The sequence below is a fragment of the Quercus lobata genome, chromosome 4 (assembly GCF_001633185.2).
Source record: "Quercus lobata isolate SW786 chromosome 4, ValleyOak3.0 Primary Assembly, whole genome shotgun sequence".
NCBI classification, from domain to species: domain Eukaryota; kingdom Viridiplantae; phylum Streptophyta; class Magnoliopsida; order Fagales; family Fagaceae; genus Quercus; species Quercus lobata.
The window spans coordinates 64,509,918-64,525,486 of NC_044907.1; the positions used below are offsets into that span (position 1 = coordinate 64,509,918).

At 42.1% G+C, this 15,569-nt stretch overlaps 1 pseudogene; it reads left to right on the forward strand.

The window, feature by feature from the left end:
* The first annotated feature begins 4,075 nt into the window (after positions 1–4,075).
* Positions 4,076–15,569, forward strand: part of LOC115985594 — a 42,063-nt pseudogene continuing 30,569 nt past the window's right edge.

Here is a 15,569-nt window from a genome sequence, read left to right on the forward strand (position 1 = left end):
GCAATACAACCAATTACATGAGTAACAGAAGAGTAAAATTAGGATATAAAAGAGAAAATGGAAACTTATTATTTAGGATAGTGGAAGGCATACGATCAATTAGTTGACATGTGATAGAAAAGGTGTCACCCCTAGAAGTGCTTTGGTACATTCATATTAAATAGGAAGTATATTCTAATGCATCAAACAAAGAGTAGAATCTTAATGATCTTGTTAAATTTAACCAAGATTTCATCATAGAAATTAAGAAACAATATAAGGAAACTCAGAATTTATTTTTATTTTTATTTTTAAAAAAATCAACCATGCCAATCATTTTGTCGTAAAAAAGTATAACCGAATAAGGAAATTCATTCAAAGTAGAAGCACGGGAGGAATTCCATATGTCTGTGTGGACTACATCGAAGGAGCTAGATTGAGAATCAAGACTATAATTCGGAAAGGTACTAAGGTGATGTTTTCCTAGTTGATATGTTTCACATTCAAGACTAGACTTAAGACTTAAAGTAGGAATGGTTGACTTGAGTTTGTCCTTCTCATGGAGACACGATAGCACTAAGGGTATGTTTGGTTGGGTTGAAAATAAGGTGGATAGAAAGTAGAAGAGAGAAAATGGATAATATGCATGTTTGGTTGAGAGGAGAGAAAGGGGGAAAACATGGTGGGCCAGCAGTTTTCTCTCTAGGCCCATCAAAATTGAATCACCCCAATTTGGGGTGAAAACACGAGAAAATGTTTAGCAATATTTTGGACGAAATTGCCCAAGCTAGCGCTCAAAGTTTTTGAACTTTTCTTTCCTTCTAAGCTTCTTTTGTCATTTTTTTTTTATAAGATTCTTTTGTTGTTCATTCCGTTTCTTTTTTTCATTTGTGCTGATCTGCTGATGCTTAATCCTTTCTTTATTTTTATTTATTTATTTATTTTGTGTGTGCACGCGCTTATCTTCGTATTTTCTTTTTCTTTTGTGTTTATCTTTCTTCAGCTTTTTATTATTTTTTTTCTTTTCTTTTATCATGTGCTTATCCTTTCTTTTCTCAAACTGTTATTTTTTTTTTTTAATAATTTTTTTTTTGGGTTCTTAAACTTCTTATGTTTTTTATTTTTATTTTTATGTATAAATAAAGTACCATTCATACACTTTTTTTTTTAAATGTGTGATTTTTTTGTATATTTAATAGGGACATAACTGTAAATTTATACCAACTTCATTTTTTATCCTCTTATTTTTCTTCTCATTCAAATAAATAAGTTATTTATCTCTCCATTTTCCATCCTTTCAACCAAACGCATACGAGAGAAAACTAAATTTTTTTTATACTCTATTTTTCTCTTCCTTACCCATTTTCTATCCTCCAAATTTTCTACCCTTCCAATCAAACGGACCCTAAAAGCAGGGGAGATGATGGATAGAGCCATTAGGATCCAAATTGTACAATTTGTCCTTCTCATCCACCGAACCGACCGTATTCTTGGTCTTGAGATCCTGAAAGACACAAGAAGTTGAATCAAAGGTTATAGTCTTATAGAACACCATGTGGCCTTAGTGAATTGAATAATAGAGATCAGATTAAAAGATAATAAAGACTAGATGGTAAAGATAATGACATAGTAGGATGAATAATTCCTATTCCATGAGTTACCTCAGCATCAAAGCCCGTGACTATAGGAAAAACAGCCTTGACGGAGTTGAGATTAACTGTGGCAGAGCTAAACCTTTGTTAAATATTAATTATTATTATGAATATTAGCAACGTGATGTGTTATACCATGTTATGTATGCTAGAGTAGATGCGGAAGAGGAAGCATAGAAGAGGAACACTGAGAACACGAGGGTTACGTGGTTCAGTCTTGACGGCCTACATCCACGGAAGAATCCCTTAAGTGTTACATCTTTAATATATTAGAGTGTAGTACAATAACCTCATGTGTTACAATGAACCCTAACATGAGTATATATAGGCGACTAAATCCTAAACTAATAGTACAAGCAGGACTGGGCTTGGGCCTATTACATTGGGCTAATATATGTTTAATATATATATATATATATATATATCTCTAACAACCTTGATGCCAAGCCTTTTCCGGTCTCTGGATCACCAAAAACTCTCATCGACATCATCCCATCGCTACTTGAGCTCCCACCCACTTGTCTCTCTAACGGCGGCAGACCCCAAGACTCACTCTTGCCCAGTTGATTCTCCATCGGCTTCAGAACTTGAGACCCCAGCACATACAAAGGTTGGGCTATGGGCTGGACTAAAGGCTGGGTTACGGGTTGGATTAAGGGTTGGACTAAAGGCCCTTTGCCTTTAGGGTCTTCTGGAGCCAATGTGTGGGCCTCGTCAAGCCTAGCAGAAACAATCCTATTAAAAATAGGAGGAGTGGGCACCCGGGTTTCTACATTTAAAGGCCCATACTTAATGACTTCGTTGGGCTTTAGCCTAGAGCACTTTCTCTTCCCGTTTTCAGATTTAAAAATTCTCAGGCCATGCATAAGCTAGAATATGCATTACTAAAAGAAAAAAAACTCTAATTTGAGCACAAAATTAATCCCTAGGAGCTAGTGAACCTCATCTTCTAATCTGGGTCCTGGAGGCCCACCGCCTGTGACAGATGGTGAACTAGAGCTTGGCTTTGTTTCGACACATCAAAACTAACCGATTGGTGGTGCAAGCGAAGGTTGAGATCTCAGAGGGTGTGCAGAACGAGAGGATGCAAAGCTAGAGGTCCTTAGAGAAATCTGTGAAGGAAATGGAATCACCGTATTATCAATTCAGATCTTGGATAGAGGAGACTCCTTGTATTATTGAGCATATAGTAACTCAAGATGGGCTGTTTTTAGAGGTAATGTGCAAAATAGCTGTGCAAAAGAATTGTATATAGTTAGTTAGACAATGTTTGAAACAATAAAGGAAACTCGAGTCCAAATGACTTGTTTTGCGAGTGTGAAAATGCCACATAGATCTCGAGTCTTTAAGACTCAAGTTTTATGCAAAAAAAATTTCATCTATAGTGGCGTTTTCAAGCCTTACAGTGACGTTTTAAAGCCCTATAGCGGCGTTTTCCTGCAAATTTTTTTTTTATAAGTACAGGTTTAGGGAGTCCTATAGTGGCGTTTTTAAGCCCTATAGTGACATTTTATAGCCCTATAGCGGCTTTTTTATTCAATTTATGGAAATCGAGTCTTTAAAACTCGATTTTCAGCTTGATTTTTTCCCACTTTAAACTAATCCATTTACAAATCGAGACTTAAAAACTTGATTTTTATCTTTTATCTTGGAACTCGAGTTTTAGACACTCGAGATGCTAGTTTTCAACATTATTTTGAAACGTGACAACTAACTAAATTTTTTAATATTTATTGTTATTTAGAAAAAAAATTCGCTGTTTTTATCCTCATCTAAATGAAATTCTGGCATTCACTTAAAAAATAAAATGAAAATAATGACGGGTAAAATTGTGAGACTTTAATGTGGACCAATGTTATAAGGTCAACCAAAAGTTAAAATGCTTTAGTTTATCTTTATATATTAAAATGATTCTGAAAATTAATTATAATTTCAAAAAAATGTCAAAAATACCCATAATCTAATTAGATAATCCTTATTCTTAAAAAGTAAAAAATGGGATTAAAATTGTAATTTAACAAAATTAAAATAAAATAAAAACTACTAGAGAAACTTTTTTCCTAAACTTTAGCACATTCTTTATTTAAATATATCCCATGCATGTTTGATACATTTTTTTCTTAAAATTTAGCACACACTAAAACCAGCAGTCTACTCCATTTCAAATTCTAAATTTTAGTTTCTCAAAAATTCATTCCTATGTAACCTTACTAACAATAAATATATTTAGATTGAAAAATTACATTAAACTCAAAATAAATAAATAAAAGCCTCATCACACGTGTAGAGCACGTGTGATGAGGCTAACATATATTTATTTTTATAAGGAACCTTTATTTATAATGGAATTTACTCAAAAGTCAAATGTAAATCAATTATATTTTTTGATAAATCAATATTATTGATTAATTTAAATCCCATAATTGACTCCTATCAATTAATCAATGATTTGCTCATGGTAATATATGAAAAGCAAAAGTTTACTTGTATAATCTACCAATAAAGATGTGTTTGTGCACAATTTATGATTAACTACTCCAAAATGCTTTTCTAGTAGGCTACAAGGAAACTCCTTTGAAGGTCCGATACCCCTAACATTCTCCAACTTGAATTCCCTGACTGACTTGTGAGTAATCTTACAAAATTATTTAATGCCCTTGTACAATATGCTTTCCTCTCATATAAAGGTAACATTTTTTAAAAGTCCCTGATGATGCCGAAAAAATCACCAGTAAGCCACACAATCCTCGCACGCTCGAAACAGCACTTACACAAAAAAGAGAAGACCTCACAGACAAAAAAGAGAAGACCTCACAGAGAGTACCGGTGTGGTACCGGCCAACTAACCTCCGAAGGTCAAGTTAGAACTATTCTCACAACTCTAGAGTGCTAGAGAGGGTAAATTATGCGTACCTTGGTTTGTGAGGGTGCTTGGGTTTTTATAGTAGTAGAGGGTTGACCTCTTTTCCTTAGAATAGAAGTCTTTTCCTTATAGAAGTCTTCTTGGGTGTATTTTGCGGGATCCTTTCCATATAGGAATCCCTCTTAGGTATCTCAAAACGTGGAGAGCAAGACATTTCCTTATATACACAACCGTGATTGGCAAATAAACTTTTACTAATGTCGTCAACTTATCCTATGCCTTCAGTCTTAATCCCGTCAGCTTCAGGGTCCCTTCAACCTTATGATCCCGTCAGCTTCAAGATTCCTTCATCCTTATGTCCCCGTCAGCTTCATGACCACGTTAGCCTCAGGGTATGCCTTACCGGTGCTTCTCCCTACATATCCCTCTCGTCGATAGTCTTCAAATGAGGGCTGACGGGTTCAGTTGTATCCGTCCACTTTTAACCGTTGGCTTATCTTATTGTGAGTAATCTTTATTTTATCCACATCAGTTGCCCCCTACTCCATATCCTCGTCACCTTTTATACTGACGGGTTATGGAGTTGATTCTTTAAAGGAGCAGGAAAATAATTTATGAGGGACTCCTCGAGCTGCCGTGCATTTAATGCTTTGGACAAGTGGCATATTCTTATTGGCTTCGCTTCTGACGAAGGTGCCGCTTCGTCTTCCGCGCCCTTCTATTCCATATATAAGTGGCGCATCCTCCTCATTTTCTCTATTTCATCCTTGCTAATCTGAGAGAGAGAGAGACCGTCGCCCTTAATTTCGTCAACTCATCCTTTACTTCCGTCAGCTTATCCGTTGCTATCCTTGAAGTCGTTCTTTTTCAGAAGGTCAACTTACCAGTAAGTTCCTATTTCCTCTCCTTCTTTTTTGCACTTTTGCTTATGGTTGAATACTTCCTTAGTGAGGACGTCAGCTTAGGTACTTAGATTGGATCCGTCACTTGTAGGTAGTCAGATATCAAGTGACGCGTCGTGTGAGGAGTCGTCAGTCCGCGAAGGAGCGGGTTACGATGAGGCCTTTGGTTCGGGTGATGAGTTAGAGGACTTCTCACCTTCGTTAAAGAGAGAAACGTTGGCCCAATCTCCCGACAGTGATAAGAGTTATACTGAGGGGGGTAAGGACGAAGTAGAAGAGGGAAGAAGGGAGAATGAAAGTGACAGGGACGATGTTGATGTTGACGGGGATGATGTTGACGGTGATGAGGAATCTAGTGGAGGGACCTCAGAGGGTCTAGGGGATAATCGTCCTTTCATTCTTCCTGAGGATTGGGCCATCAACAAGTTCTTTCCCATGATGAGTGATAAGGTTTTTAGGGAGTTGCGCGCCTGCTACCAAATTCGGGACCATATCCCGATCTGTCTCCCTAGAGAGGATGAGAGATGTTACTCAGGGAGAACCACTGACGTTGGCATATATGATGCCATGTTTGCTACGGGTCTAAGACTGCCGCTGACGGCCATACACCTTCAGCTAGTGGATTTTCTAGGCCTGTCCATCACTCAAATTGCCCCGAATGCCTGGAGAACTTTCATAGGTGCTGAATTCATGTAGGGTCGCCTTAGCGGAGGAAACTGTCAGCTTACCTTGGACGAATTCTTTTACTGCTACAGACCCCATCACATCGCCTCGTCTAAGGGGATATATCATTTTAATGCCCGGGAGAAAAGTTTGAGGCTAGTATCAGATATGCCAGACTCCAATAGGAATTGGAAAAGTAGATATTTCTTTGTTGAGGGGATAGATTGGGTTTGCCGTCAGGAGGAATGGGCGGCAATGCCCCATGGTTATTTTGACAACACTTGGGACTTTGACAGGAATTCAGGTTAATCTCGTCAACCATGTTTCTTTAGCTTTAAAGTGACGCTGCTAACATTCTTTCTCTTTTTCTTTTCAGCTAATACCCGTCCCCACATAACCGACGAATAGGAGGAGTTCATCCATCGGGTTCTGGAAATCCCTTTGGAGGAACGTAAGTGTAGGGATTTGATCACCCTTGACACTATTCATTTATACTGTGGGGGTCCAGAACCGTCAGCTAAAGCCCGAAAGTTGGACGAATTTTCTCGCCGATGTGAGTAGATTTCTTATTACCTCCGTCAGTCTACTCCTCCGTCTGTTGTTCTAACTTTTTTCTTTTGTGTAGAGATGGAATCTGCTAAATAGAGGGTGAGGACTGTCGCAGCCCATCGGAAGGAGGAGAAGAGGGCAAAGGAGGCAGGGGGGCAAACATCGTCAATCCCTAAGACCGTTGCTAAGCTTACAAAGAGGAAGCTCGACGGGAGTGATGACCGTTCGTCTAAGAAGGCCGCCGTCACTCCTGGGGATAGTACTCTTAAGGAAAAATCCCCTCTTAAGCCAAGCCATGGTGCGGTCAAGGCGGTAATGACCTCCTCAGGTCCCGTCAATGAAGGTCCCTGCTGCCTCTTGACCTATAAGGACTATGCCGTCGGGGAGGTTGGATCCTTCATAAAACCGACGGACATAGGGCCTTGTGATTGATTGGGGACGAATGATTTAGTGGTGTCAGCCCTTTTTGATCTCACCAGGGTATGCTTGCTACCTTTTGATCGAATTGGTTTTATTTTTGTTTTGATAAACTCTGACTGACGTCTGTATTCTCTTCTCAGGCCTTGGTGCGTGTGAAGGCCCTTCAAGATCGTTGCGTTGCCAAGGAGGGAGTCGTCACCCGGGTCCGGAAGCATAATACCAATCTGATGAATGAACAGGGGCAATACAAGGATGCCGTCCGTACGCTAAACCAAGAGCTAAAGGAAGTTAAGGAGAAGCTGGCGGAGGCTAACCGTTAGAATGAAAAGCTCCAGGAGGAGGTGACAGATCTAGGCCGAAGGGTGCAGACGGTTAGGACTGACGTGGTTCAAGATTTTAAAGCGTCGCAATCGTTCATTAACTCTTGTGCCGGGTATTATGGCACTGGGTTTGACGATTGCCTTAAGCAGGTCGCGTCAGCATTCCCAAAGCTAGACCTGTTCGAAATTACAATGGATGATGGAGATAATGGCTCCCCCGAGCCAAATCTTACTCCAAAGGATGACGGTGTCATTCTAGCCCAGCCTGCTGCAAACCCTCCTACTCTTGCTTCCAAGACTCCAGCTATGATTGTAGACATTGAAAATCAACAAGCTGACGGGAATCCTACTGACGCTCCTGCTTCTTAGTTCTTTTTATTTGTATTTCAATCGTTTTGCAAACAATCGTTTAATGTGTATTTCAATTACTTTTCAAACAATCGTTTAAGTACCTGTTTGTTTTTTTTTTGGGCTTTTGTTTGTATACAGCTGCATTTATTATATGGCACGTTATTCCCATTGTTTTCATTTTTTTTTTTTAATCAGTGATTGTGCTAGACGAAGTCCTGGTAAACATTCCCATCTGTTTTAGAAACCCCATCAGTTTTTCGAACTGGTTTGGAGACTCCGTTGGTATAGCCTTTTTGTGATTTATGAGCATGTCCATCTTATCCTTTTGGGCTGGATAGTCTCGTCAATTTCACGGGCTTTCCCCTTGGGTTTAGAACCTTGTTTGTCATTTTTCTAGGTCCGTCAGCTTGGTTGCATTATCCAAGTAATGGTTCCGTCGCTTGTAGCCCGTCGGCTTTACAGCCTCGCCCGTCAATCGTCACCATTTTTATTATTTTACTTACTTTAATGTGACTATCAATTTTCTAATTTCCAATCATCTTATGGACTTAAAGTAAGCCCGTTGGTTCTACAATGGCCTCATCCGTTTGGTGAGACCGTTAGCTTTTTAGCTTTAGTCCGTCATGGACTTGATGAGCTTGTCATCTTTGTAGGCCCGTTGGTTTTAGAACTTTGTCCATATGATGATAGTCTCATCTATTTAGTGGGACCGTCAGCTTTTTAGCTTTAGTCTGTTATGGACTTGATGAGTTTGTCATCTTTGTAGGCCTGTTGGTTTTAGAACCTTGTCCATATGATAATAGTCTCATCTATTTAGTGAGACTGTCAGCTTTTTAGTCTGTACATTATGGACTTAGTCGTTTTTGTTGTTCACTTTTGTGAACTTAGTCGTCCACTTTTGTGAACTTTAAACTGTAGATTTCTAAAATAGATACTTCAGCAATTTTGAATAAACTCCTCTTATTGCCATGCATTTGTAAATAAAAATAGTTCTAAAACCAAATCCTGCCTTTTGGGTTTAAAACGAAAAAGAGGTATTGTTGCAAAAAACTAAAGTAAATGATAAAACTGAGGAATAAGACTAAAATTTGCTGAAATGTAAATAAAAAAGATTGGTCTTCAGGTTGCCGCTTCTACTGGTAATACTTTCTTAAGTGCTCGGTGTTCCATGGATGTGACAGCTTCTGTCCGTCTAACGTCTCTAGGTGGTAAATGTCTTTCCTCTACCACGACGTAACTCGATAAGGTCCTTCCCAATTGGGGCCGAGCTTCCCTTGGGTAGGGTCCCTAGCGGCGCCCATAACCTTTCTAAGAACGAGGTCTCCAACTTGGAAGTCTCTGTGTCGAACCCGAGAATTGTAGTGTTTGGCCATGCGGTCCTGGTACCTAGCGAGCCTTTGTTCTACCGCTACCCTAATCTCGTCCACTAGGTCAAGCTGTAGTTTCATTGCCTCGTCGTTTTTGTTCTTGTCATGGTTGTGCACCCTATAGCTCGTAAGCCCAACTTCGGCCAAGATGACTGCTTCGCTTCCGTACGTTAGCCGAAACGGTGTCTCTCCTATGGATGTCTTTGCTGTCGTCCTGTATGCCCATAGTATGCTTGGCAATTCTTCAGGCCATATACCCTTTGCCCCCTTAAGCCAAGTCTTGATAATCTTGAGCAAGGATCGGTTCGTGACTTCGACCTGGCCATTAGCCTGAGGGTGGGCGGGAGAGGAGTAGTGGTTCTTTATTCCTAACTGTGAGCCAAAATCCTGGAAGGAGTCGTTGTCGAATTGCCTCCTGTTGTCCGAGACAAAGACTCTAGGAATGCCAAACCTGCATATGATGCATCTCCAGACAAAGTTTCGTACGTTCTTCTCCATAATGGTGGCCAAAGTTTCAGCTTCCACCCATTTTGTAAAGTAATCAATGCTCAAAACTAGGAACTTCAGCTGTCATATTGCTGTAGGGAATGGTCCCATAATATCTAATCCCCACTATGCGAACGGCCATGGGGCCGTCATCAGGGTCAGCTCTTCGGTTGGTTGTCTAATAATATTGCTGAACCTTTGGCATTTGTCACAGGTCTTGACATAAGCCTCGGCGTCCTTCTGCATGGTGGGCCAATAGTACCCTGCTTGCACAAGCTTGTGCACCAAGGATCTTGACCCTGAATGGTTTCCGCAGATTCCTTCGTGTACCTCCCTCATGACGTAGTCTGCTTCTTCCATACCCAAGCATCTCAGATATGGTCGGAAGAAGTCTCTTTTGTACAGGACGTCTTTTATTAAGACAAACCTTGCCGCCTAGACCTTCAGCTTTCTTGCAACCTCCTTTCAGTATGGTAAGACCCCGTTTTTTAAGTATGAAATTAATGGTGCAGTCCAGCTACTGTTAGAGCCTATTTCTTACACGTTGCTGGAATCTATTAGTGGAGAAAGCTGAACAAAAAAGAGTACATTACCAGGGATGACCATATGTTTTGCTGAAGCGGCCTTTGCGAGGCGATCGGCTCGCTCGTTTTCTCCTCTGGGGATTTGGATGATTTTGGCTTCTAGGTCATCTACTCTTGCCCTTACTTGATCAAGGTACCTCTTCATCCTTTCGCCCTTGCACTCGTAGTCTCCATTTATTTGGTTAGTAATGACCTGAGAGTCGTAGTAGATGACTACCCTTGCGACTCCTGTTGCTTTGGCGAGGTCGAGTCCTGCTATTAATGCTTCATACTCTAATTCATTGTTGGTAGCGGAGAAGTCGAGACGGACCATACATTCAACTGTATCTCCTTCGGGCGATAGTAGCACGATGCTGGCCCCTCCGGCTTGTCTGTTGGATGACCCGTCCTTATAGATGCTCTAATGAGGGGACTCTTCTGCCCCCTTGTCTTCATCATGAGTGAATTCTGCTATGAAGTCTGCGACGATCTGTTCTTTGATGGCAGTTTGTGGGCAGTACTGGATATCAAATTCGCTCAACTCTATAGCCCATAACGCTAGTCGACCCGCAGCCTCAGGATTGCTCATTGCTCGTCGCAAGGGCTTGTCAGTCAGGACGTTCCTCGTATGGGCTTGAAAGTATGGTTTGAGCTTGCGGGCCGCCGAAACTAATGCAAAGGCAAGTTTCTCCATAGGTGGGTATCTTTCTTCAGCACCGCGAAGCACTTGGCTCGCGTAGTATACGGGCTTTTGTACTTTTTCTTCTTCTCTGACTAAGGCAGCGCTGATGGCTGCGGGGGAGATGGCTAGATAGAGAAAAAGCTCTTCTCCTGACTGTGATGGGCTCAACAGTGGTGGGGAGGAGAGATAAGCCTTCAACTCCTCGAATGCCTACTGACATTCAGCAGTCCACTCGAATGATCTCTTCAGCATACAGAAGAAGGGCAAACATTTGTCCGTCACCCTTGACATGAACCTATTTAGTGCTGTTATTTTTCCGTTGAGGCTTTGTACCTCCTTCACATTTCTTGGTGGCGCCATCTCCATAATGGCTCGGATTTTGTCCGGGTTTGCCTCGATCCCCATTTGGGATACCATAAATCCTTGGAATTTTCCCGCCATCACCCGAAGGCGCATTTTCCTGGATTGAGCTTCATGTTGTAAGAACGAAAGGTGTTGAATGTTTCTTTGAGATCTTCCAAATGGTCTTCCTCCCTTCGACTTTTTACTAGTATGTCGTCAACGTAGACCTGGACATTCCTCCCAATTTGCTAGGCGAACATTTTGTTCATAAGTCTTTGGTACGTTGCGCCCGCGTTCTTCAAGCCGAATGGCATTACTTTGTAACAGAAGAGACCTTGACTGGTCACGAACGAAGTTTTCTCCTGATCAGCTTCGTGTATTCGGATTTGGTTGTACCCCGAGAAAGCATCCATGAAGCTTAGCAACTGGTGTTTGGCCATTGAGTCTACTAGGACGTCGACCCTTGGGAGGGGATAACTATCTTTGGGGCAGGCTTTGTTAAGGTCGGTGAAGCCCATGCACATCCACCACTTTCCGCTAGCTTTCTTAACCATTACTACGTTCGCTAGCCAATTAGGGTAGTATACTTCCCTAATGAAACTTACCTCCTATAGTTTGCGGACTTCTTTTGCTATGGCCTAATCTCATTCGAGGGCGAACACTCTCTTCTTTTATCGAACAGGTGGAAAGGAGGACGATACATTTTACCTGTGCACCATGACTGAAGGGTCTATTCCTGGCATATCTTCATGGCTCCAGGTGAATACGTCTCGATTGCCTCTGAGAAAGGTCATGAGCTCTTGACGGATTGCGGGGTTAGCGAGTGTTCCAATTTTGGTTGTTCGGCCAAGATCGGAACTGTCAAAAGGTATCTCTTCTAGCTTCTCTACTGGCTCCATCACCGTCTGGTGCTCTTCTATATTCAAGGCCTGGACTTGATCCTCCATCTCCATCATGGCCACGTAGCATTCGCGTGTGGCCATCTGACTTCCGCGCAGCTCCACTGCTCCGTAATCGGTAGGGAACTTAATCATCAGGTGTTAAGTTGAAGTTACTGCCTTCCACGAATTGAGCGTGGGTCGTCCGAGGATAGCGTTGTAGGCAGACGAGCAATCGACAACTAAGAATGTTACGTCCTTGGTTATCTGCTGGGGGTAATGTGACTACGCCCAGGGGGAATACCCGGCTCCCTCCAAAACCCACAAGCGGGGCATTTGTCGAAATCAATCGTTCCTTGTCATTCCTCATCTGCTGGAACGCCGGGTAGTATAGAATATTTGCTAAACTGCCGTTGTCGACCAACACTCAGTGCATGTTGTAGTCTTCTACCCGTAAGTTGACGACGAGTGCATCGTCATGTGGATGATGAAGGCGTCGCGCATCCTCTTCTGAGAACCCGATAATGGGGCCTTCTCTTCGTGTTATCTTTGACACGGCCCCCGTCAGCTGAACATTTTGTACCATCTAAAGGTAGGTTTTGCGGGCCTTTTTGGATGACCCAACGGTAATCGTTCCTCCTACGATCATCCTTATGTCCCCTATCAGGGGTCTCGATCGCTCATTATCCCGTCGGGGGTGTTGGTCTTGTGGGGGTGGATCTATTTTCTCCTTACTAACGAACTTCTGCAATTTTCCTTGTCTGATAAGGGCCTCAATCTACTGCTTTAGATCATAGCAATTGGCCGTATCGTGACCATGGTCACAGTGGAAGCAGCAATACTTATCCCTAGAACGTTTTTTGGGATCACTCTTTAGCTTTCCAGGGAACGTCAGAGCCTCCTCGTCCTTGATTTGCATTAGGACTTGATCTATCGGGGCGGTCAACAGAGTGAAGCTTGTGAATCTTCCCCCCAGGGGCTTAAGACGTCTCTAATCCCTTCGATCTCCCATCCTTGCTTTCTTCTGGCCTTGGTCCTACCGGGTGTCTTTAGGCCTGTTCAAGAATTCACCGGCACTGACTAAACCACCCAAAACCGCGCCAATCCGACCACTGAAAGCTCCACCGAAGGTTCTCAGCGCGATGATCGGTAGGCTTTTTCCGTTATCGAAGTTGGCCGATGCGGTGGCCGGTAGCAAGATTTGCAAACCGAAGAGAAACCGAATCGAACCGATATGTATATATTTAACTTATATATATATAATATATAATCATTCATCAGTTTTAAAAATAAAAGAAATTGAGAGCGAGAGAGAGAGAGAGAGAGTACCAGTTTGGCGTGAAACTGAGAGAGGTGTGAAATTGAAAGAAGCAAAGGAAGAAGGAGGAAAAGTAGGGTTTAGGTTAATTTAGTTAGAAACGACGCCATTTCATTTAATTTTTTTTTAAAAAAAAAATCTGATTCAAAACGACGCCATTTTGGAACCATTATAAAATTTTACCATCAAGTTCAAAACGGCATCGTTTTAGTTTTAGAATTATAAAAAAAAAAATAAATAAATAAATAAAAAGGAACGCCAGGAACGACGTCGTTTTATTTAGAGGTTAGGTTAAATTTGAAAAATCTTTAGTTAGACGCAGACCTCTCCTCACTCTCTCTCTCTCATCCGCCTCTTCTCTCTCTCTCTATCTGTCTCTCTCTCTACATCTCCGCCTCTCTCCCACCTACCTCCACTGCTCACCACCACTCACCAACAACGTCTTCTACAGCTTGATGGCAATGTTCTCCAAGCTTTCCTCTCTCTTCTCTCCTCTATCATGGCTGTTATATAGAAATTTCTAGAGTATGTTTTGATGCTCAATAACAGGTATGTGAATTTGTATAATGCTCAATACCTAGGCTACCTCTCCTTGGCTCCTTGCTATGCTTCTATAAATATTGGGAATTTGTTTGAAAATTTTGTGTGGAAATTAGATATATATATATATATATATAGAACATGTTTGTTTTTTTTTTTTTTCGAATATTTGGGTTGTTTGATAATTCCGTGTGGCTTATTTGAGGATTGATTTGTTTTATTTTTAATTTTTAATTTATATGTTTGTTTTAACTTTGCACCGAACTAACCGTACTGCACCGTTAAGGTGAACCGAAACTGGAGTAGACCGGTTCCTGCCCCTTTACATGCGAGGTGCGGTTAGGCATGAGGGAAACCGCACCCTATAGGTGCGGTGCAAAAATTCCCCCCATAACCAGCCGCACCGCACCGTGTACAGCCCTAGGTGTCTTCCTGCCTTTCTCTTTTCTTGGGCCTCTCTTCTCAGGCCAAGAGCGCGTCTTCGGCGTTCATATACTTGGTGGCCCTCTAAAGCACTTCCGACATGGTCTTCGAGTCTTTTTTTACAGGGAGAACAAAAACTTACCCTTCTTCAGGCCATTCGTGAATGCTGCGACAAGTATCTTATCGTCGGCTTCGTCGATCGAGAGTGCCCCCTTATTGAAGCGAGATATGTAGGCCCTCAACGTTTCCTCCTCTCGTTGCTTGATACTCATCAAGCAAACCGTAGACTTCTTATACCAATGTCCTCCGATGAAGTGTGCAGTAAATTAAGCACTTAGCTCCTTGACGGTGCTGATGGAGTTAGGTGTCAGCCGGCTGAACCAAATTCTTGCCGCACCCTTCAGCGTCGTAGGGAAGGCCCTACACATGATCACGTCTACCACTCTTTGAAGGTGCATCAGGGTCTTAAAGGTCTTTAGGTGGTCTAGAGGGTCCCTGACTCCGTCATAACTATCTATCTGTGGTATGCGGAACTTACTTGGTAGGGGGAAAGAGTTGACGGGCGCGGTGAAAGGTGACTCAGTTCGGCTAATGAGGTTGTCAAGATCGCTAGACACTCGTCCCTTAAGAGCGTTCATCATAACTTCCATTTATTCCTTCATCGCCTACATCTCTGCGATAATAGGTGGCGGAGCCGTATCTGCAAGGGAAGGGAGGCTCACGTTCTGACGCTCCAATCTGCTTGGGGCGTTACTTGCTTGGGGTCCTTATTGATTCCTTCTGTCAGCGCTGGTTCCTTCTTGATCTGCCCCCTAGTTGTTCGATGCTGCATTTTTCTGGCGCAGCTATTCTTCTAGGTCGCAGTTTTGCCTGGTAAGGCGCTCCACAATGGCGGCGAGAGTTTTAACTTGCTTCTCGAGGGTGGTCGTGGGTGGTTCCTCTTCTTGAACGTCGTTAGTGGTTGCCATTGAGTGGGTGAGCACCATGCAACTTTTTGTCTGGGAAGCGGTAATATGGCTTACACTGCGTTTCCCACAGACAGCACCAACTGATGATGCCGAAAAAATTACCAGTAAGCCACACAGTCCTCGCATGCTCGAAACAGTACCTGCACAAAAAAGAGAAGACCTCATAAAGAGTATCGGTGTGGTACTGGCTAACTAACCTCCAAAGGTCAAGTTAGAACTATTCTTATAACTCTAGAGTGTTAGAAATGGTAAATTATGCGTACCTTGATTTGTGAGGGTGCTTGGGTTTTTATAGTAGTAGAG